This window comes from Manis javanica, chromosome 5 (genome assembly GCF_040802235.1).
Source record: "Manis javanica isolate MJ-LG chromosome 5, MJ_LKY, whole genome shotgun sequence".
Lineage (NCBI taxonomy): Eukaryota > Metazoa > Chordata > Mammalia > Pholidota > Manidae > Manis > Manis javanica.
The window spans coordinates 106,087,650-106,095,440 of NC_133160.1; positions in this window are offsets into that span (position 1 = coordinate 106,087,650).

Genomic DNA, 7,791 nt, shown 5'->3' on the forward strand with positions numbered 1-7,791 from the left:
TTTGTGCAAAGATGACCATTGCAAATTGGTTAACACAGAGCATTGACAATGGCGTGTCAGTATTTACAGCATATGCCATATGACTTCATAGATACATATTTGGGCTTGGGACTGAGGCCCCCAAATGGCAAATATGAGGTTTGGGTAAGAGGAGCAGACTCCTGTTCTCACTTGGTTCCTGGTATCCCCGCTTTACACAAGCTGTCCTCCTCATTACTTACCTAAAGCAAGCTTCCTCCACTGTGGCAGTATATATTGTCAACACATTTCCTTATATCCTTCTGGGTGGTTTTGGTGAACAGAGAGAAAGTTATTTTCATTAAAAAAAAAAATTTGTGTTCTAATTATTCAAAACCTAATAATTATTTCTTAAGTTTTTAAGAAGTCAGCTTCAAAAAATAATTCTCTTTATAAATCTAGACAATTTTAACACTCTCCTTAAGGATTTTTAAAGTGAGTAGATTCCCTTAAATATTTCCAACTATATTTATACATTTAACATATTTGATTTTCCTTTAAAAAACAAAACAAAACCACTCCATGTTCTTAGATAAGTTAAAATCTAATCAGTTTTAACTATGGCACCTCAGTTTAAAATCATGAGATAAAGCAATTGCTCAAATGTACACTTAATTGGGAATTACAAAGCTAAAGTATTATTCTAACGGCCAAATTCTCTTAAACATTAAAAATCAAATAAGTTCAGTTTCTTCAACCTAAAAATATTCACGTACAGGTGTGTTTTCCTCAAACAGTCCTATACTTAATACATTCTGAGGTTGAGAGATGCTTGCCCACCAAAGAAAAGATTCTGTCATTCCACGCTCTTTGGGGATTTCCTTCAAGGTGCTTGAGAGCTGCGGAACAGCCTGAAGATTCAGCCTGGACATTAGACTTCCAGGCCAGATACTTTCCACAACCCAGACCTAGGTTGAATTCCCTTTTATAATTACTATAGTTTTTTTAATGTCATAATTTAAGAAGGGAGTGGTTCATAATAGGGCTGACTAATCCACTTCAGAGCAGCACAATATCTAGGACCTACCATGCCAACATTAAAAATATGTTTTAATTTTAACTTCTTTTAAAATAAGAAAAATATTAATATGATAATAATGAATATATAATGCCAAATCAGGTTGGATTATATTCATCTTTACATCAATGCAGTAATAAAATAGAAGTTTTAACATCTTTTTCCCACAAAGGCAAAAGTACCCAGGGCCTCTTGAAAGTCAAAACATGATCCTGGTCACTTAGCCTACATCCCTCGGTATGAGTTCTATGAGGCACTAATTTTTAAATCAATTTACAGAGCTTGGACACCAGACCTAGACTGGCCCATTATGCCAATGTATTTTGCATTTCTTTTGCTCTTCAGATATTGAAATATCTAATTTTGCAGGATTTTTCATTCTTTTTTTATTTTTACTATCTTAAAGAGCATACACCCCTTATATATGTTAAAATGGCATACAGCTGACAACAATTTGGACAGTCATTTCATAAAGGAAGCTATTCAAATAGCAAATAAGCACATAAAAAACATAATTAGTCATCAGAGAAATGAAAATAACCACAATGAGATAGGATTATATGCCCTGTATGGTTATATAATGGTTCAATTTTTAAACTGGACAACACTGAATGTTGGTGAAGATGTGGAAGGACCAGAACTCCCATACATTGTTCACAGAGTATGAAATGATACAGTCACTTGGGAAAAGTTTTGGAGGTCCTATAATGAATGACCTTATAGCCCTACCATTCCACTCCCAGCTATTTGCCCTAACCTGAATTAGTTTCAAAAAGTATTATGCTGAGTGAAAGGAGCATTATGCAAAAGTATATCATGTGTGATTCTTTATTTTTTTTAGCTCTAGAACAGGATAAATGAATATATGATGAATGTTGTCTCTGGTGATGGGAGCAGGGATTTACTGGGAAAGAGTTTGAAGGAACTTTCTGGAGTGATACAAGTTTGAGTTCATTAACTTGTCAAAACTCATCCAATGTTACAATTGAGATTTATGCATTTCACTTGTTAGAAAAACAAAATTCAACTGAGTATATTTTAAAGATCTTATTGACTTTATTTACTGATTCATGAATAGGGCATCATCCAATTTGGCAGACGGAAAGGAGCTCTGAAGAGCTGGACAAGATGAATGATTTTTGCAGGCAGAAGAGGGTGGAACAAGGAAGTTAAAATAGGCAAAAAAGCTGGTTGGTTATGGTAAGGTCACTTTCCTTATGTGAGATGACAGGGCAGATTACCTAACTAGTGCTGGTAGGCGATTCCTTGACTGTTTTAAGATTCCATTCCTGAGATTGATTACAAAAATGTTAATTAAGTTAGGTCTTGGTGTGGTGAAGCCATTCCATTTTGGGCCTATTGTCTTGTTTTTAACACACTGTATGTAAATTTTACCTAAAAACAAAAAGACCCATAAACAAACTGAACTCTAGGTAATAAATAACATGCAGGTTGAAGTCTTTAAGAGTAAAGTATACTGTCTGCAGCTTATATTGTAGTATCAAAAAAATTAGATGATAGGCAAAGGATTTAAATAGACATTTCTCCAAAGAAAATACACAAATGGCCAATGAAAACAACAAAATGTTCAGCATGATTTGTCACTAAAGAAATGCAAATCAAAACCACAATAAAATATCATTTTTCATCTATTAGAATGGCTATAATCTAAAAGACAGACAATAACAAGTGAGTGTTCCCAAAGATTTGGAAAAATTGGAACCCTTATATGTTACTGGTGGCTATGCAATATGGTGCATTCACTGCAGAAAACGGGCAGTTCTTCAAAATGTTAAACACAGAGTTATCGTATGACTCAGCAATTCTGTATATACCCAGGACTATTGAAAACATGTCCAGTGTCCACGCAAAAAGCTGTGCATGTTCAAAGGAGCGTTCATTATACCTAATAGCCAAAAAGGAAACAACACAAATATCTGTCAATTGAACAATGGACAAATACAAGGCGGTATACCTGTTAGGCCGGAGGACCGATATAAGGGAATGAAAAGAGGGTGGGGCCCACCAAGGACTCAGGGAATTAATCAGATAAAGTCAGAGAGCCAGAAAGGACTCACAGAGGTAATGCACTTTGCAATGTGCGTTCATTCCACATGCTCTGAATCTGGACTGATTCTGAGATTTGCTCTAGCTAATGCAGGTGCGATAGGGCAGAGACATGGGACAAGCACCCTGATTAATTTTCCTAAAATTGCTGAGATAAGAATAGCATAGTAAGAACAGGAGGGACTTATCTTAAAGCTAACATTCCATTTTAAAAACAGGGAGTTGGGAAGTTAAGATTCCTAACATATTCTTTGGTAATCAGCCAACAACCTATCTTAAGGCAAGGCAAGCAGCCTTAACTGGTATGCTCCCAGTGCTTGGGGGGCAGCCACTATCTTGGAGAGGAACAGCAAGTTTATCCTACAGAATTCTCTAGAGGACTGACTAGGGATAATGACATATTGTCTCTCACTGGAGACAGACATCACAAGACCACATGACAAGCTTACGCCCCCTGACCCTTTACCTTTATCCCATTCTTGAAAGCCTTAAAAGACAGAACCTTAAGCCCTTAGGTACACCTCCTCCTCCTCTCTGAGGTTGCCCACAATCCCCTTTCTTGGAGTGTATATTTTTAAAAGACTTCTTACTGGTCAACTCACTGCATTTGCCTCTGTGATCTTCCAGTGGTGTCCTTGTCACTTTACTATTTCATTCTATTTTCCAGACTTTAAGCACAAGTCTTCACTCTCTCTGTCCTACTTCTAAATAAATAAACATTGTGATGGAAATGGATCTCAGAGCAAAACTGAGGCATGTAGTAAATATAAAACTTTAAAGACATTTTCTATAACAACTTAATTTTTATTCTGAGCCCTTTCCACGAAAGGAATGTTATAGGATGGAGAATGTAGACAGGGTCAAGGTGTGGTGTATGTAGGGAGCAGACACATGGTGGGTGGTACTGGTGTTCTAGGCATCTGTTCACAGCCCATCTGCCCCTTGGTCTTCTGCAAGCCCTTTCTGCTAATTTCAGCTTCATCATTACTTTGAAATACTGTGAAAAAGTTCAATTGTATTTAAAAATCCATTTACTTTATCACAGGAAATTCCACCATTGTCTTTGTCATGAAAGAAAAGGAATTGCTGTGAGAGTCTTTTAACAATATTAACTATTAAAATTTATTATGTACTTGTGTGAGCAAAGCTTTGATCAAGAATTTGAAGTGATCATCATCTAAAAATTTTAATCAAGTTGGCAACCAGCCATTTCAAGCACAACGCTGTATATTAGAAGTTTCACTCATGTAATCAAGCTCAAGTTTTTGCTAAGAAAATGGAAAAGACATTATTTAGAAATTCTATAAAAATCAAATTTTAGCAAACACATGCTTTGTAGTTTATTTTTATTTTTCTTATCATAGTTATTGTGGATAAAATTGCAATATTCCCAGAACCTATCATCTGGTCTCAGTGTGTCTCCATATCAACAGGTGTTTCCAAGGGGTGGAGAGAAGTAGTTCATCTCCATATCAGTAGGTGATTACAAGGGAGGGAGTAGCAAGGGTTTATCTGGACTGGAGAGGTTGGGTGGGGTCCCTTTTTATAGCCGGGTTTTGAGAGACACATTTTTCTCCCTTTGACTGATTTCTGCTTCAAAGGTAATTTGCTCTGGGCTGGGCACTTATTTTCCTCCTGGAGTTACAGTTACATAATACACAAAATGGAGTACATTTTTTAACCAATGTATACAGATTCCCTCCAAAGCACTAGCTTTCCCCAGAGTGCCCTACAAACGCTGCAATTGTCTCTGTATGTCAAGATGTGCAGAAGGTTGGGACATCCCACTATGGAGAAATGCTACTTCAGATGCACTTCACATAATCTCCTGAATGGATTTAGGTTTAGGCTTTTGGAAATGAAAGCTTCTTTCCTTTTTCTGTTTTGTCCCATCCTGAGGCAATGAGCCTGGCTGGCTTCTGTTCAAAGAGACTAGAAAGAAAAAAAGGACAGAGAAGTTGGCACAAGCTTTCCGCTATTGAGATGAATAAGGTTTGAGAAGCCCAAGTAAAACATGGTGACTGTAGTCAACAACACTGTACATATTGTATATTGAAATTTGCTTACACACGTACAGCTTACATGTTCTCTTGCACACACACAAAGTGATAAATATGTGAGGTGATAGATGTGTTAACTAACTCAATGTGGGGAAATCCTTTCATAATGTATACCTGTATCAAATCATCATGACATAGACTTTAAATACTTCCAATTTTGTTAATTATATTTAGATAAAACTGAAATTTTGGAAAAAAACTTAAAGGACATAAAAGAATATCTATAAAATAACAGTTCTTAAAATGTGGTCCCCAGTCCACAAAGAGATCTGAACACCCTTGCAGGGGGTCTGAAAGGTCAAAACTCTTTTTTATAATAATACTAAGATGTTGTTTGCTCTTTTCATTTTTATTCTCTCATGAGAATAGTGTACACTTTTCCAGAAGCTACATATGTAATGTAACAGATTGACTATAGTAGTTGATACCAGAATCCAGCTGTCTCCTGTTAAGCCTGACATGAAAGGATTTGCAGAAATGTAAACAAATGCCACCCTTCTCACTAATTTTCTTATTTTAGAAAAATAGTTATTTTTCATTACAATGTTATTAATGTGTTTATTATAATTATTTTAAATGAATTCATATTTTTTATTTCTCAGTTTTAATCTGCATATTAATTATCACAGATATAACCCATAAAAAATTCTTTATCCCAATAATTTTTAATAGCATAAAGGAATCCTGAGAGCAAAAATTTTGAGAACCCTTGCCAAAGTTTTATTCTGCCTCACACCTTGTATGGCAGAAAACTGTGTGGTAAAAAACACATAACATAAAATTCACCATCTCAACCATCTTTGAGTATTCAATCCAGCAGTGCTAAGTGTATTCACATTGTTGTGAACAAGACCTTCAGAACTTTTTCATCTTGCAAATCTGAAACTCTATACTCATTAAACAACAAATCTCTCTCCCTTCTCCCAGCCCATAGCCACGGCCATCTTCTTCCTGTCTTTATGAATTTGACAATCTAGGAACCTCGTATAAGTGGAATCATACAGTATTTGCTTTTTTGTGACTGGTTTATTTCACTTAGCAGTATGTCCTCAAATTTCATCTATGTTGTAGCATGTGCTAAGATTTCCTTCCTTTTTAGGACTTCATAACGTTCCATTGTATGTATAATCCACATTTGTTTATCCATCAATGACAAGTGAGTTGCTTCTAGAGATACCAACTTTTTTGAAAGAACATGAATTCACCTTATCAATAGAAATAAAGCTATTTCTGTTTTGGAAAAAGACAACACATGCTCTCTCAACAAAGCACAGGTAATAAAGAGAAGGAAAGTGGGGTACAAAGTTCTTTAACTTAGTTGAGACCTTTGCAGGACTCCTGGGAAGTTAATCAACTATGATGACAAAGATTGTCTCTAACCCAAAGAAAAAGAAATAAGGGTTTGGGCTGATTCTTTGTGCATAAAATCTAGAAATCTACCCAGAGGCTGCAATTTACTCTAATTCGACCATTAGAAATAACTATACCAAACTATAAAAATTAATACAAACAAAATAACTATAATAAACACATTTTCAACTGATTCTAATTTCACTGTGAGTGATGGAGTCTCCCCTACAGGCTTGTCCCCATATTCTCTCCTCTCCAAAGTAATACAAGGAAACTCATCCAGACAGTCCCTGGCTTTCACATATGCCGCATGTGTATAAGAAAGGAGTCTGAAAGTTTACCATACCTTAAGAGAGCTTCTGTCTCCAGATAAAACCATTGTAAAATCCCTAATTGCATTTTGCCTTTTACACAATCTGATGGTGTATTTCTGGCATTCTTTTTAATGGTCTTTTAAAAACTTTATTATGGACAATTTCAAATAAATACAAAAGTAGTTTTTAAAAACTATTATGGATAATTTCAAATAAATACAAAAGTAGGTTGGACACCATAATTCACCTCTTTTTCATTTACCTTTTGCTGTGTTAACAGACAACCTCAAACTTTGTGATCTAAATCAAAAGCCATTTTACTGCATTCATGGATTCCGAAGGTCAGAAATTTGGGTGGGGCATATTAGAGATGGCATGTTTTTGCTCCACAGTGTCTGGAGCCTCAACTGGAAAGATCAGATAGCTTGGTATGAGTTGAATCATTGGAACTGGAATGATCTGGAGGTTTGTTCACTCTTATGTCTGTGCCTGGGCTGGGGTGACTTGAAGGCTGAACTTAGCAGGGGCTGCTGACCTTTCTAGGGGAGCACCTACACATTGCCTCTCCATTTGACTTGGGCTTCTCATAATGTGGCAGCTGGACTCCCAGAGGGAGCTTCCTAAGAGGGGTGTCTGGATAGCTAAGGTACCAAGGGAATCAGATGGGAGCTGCACAACCTTTTATGACCGAGCTTCAAAAGTCACTGTGTCATTTCTATTATGTCTTTTTAATTAAAGCAATTACAAACCTGCCTACTATTCAAGGGGAACATACATAGACCCCCACCTTTCTATGGGAAAATGAAATTACAGAAGAACATGTAGGATAGAAAAAACTGTTACTGCTGTATTTAGAAAATAAAATCTGCCGCAAACATTGCATACCCATTGCCCCACTTCAGCAATTGTTCACTCATGGCCAACTTTGTTCCATCCATACCATACCCAATTCCCTCCTCCCACT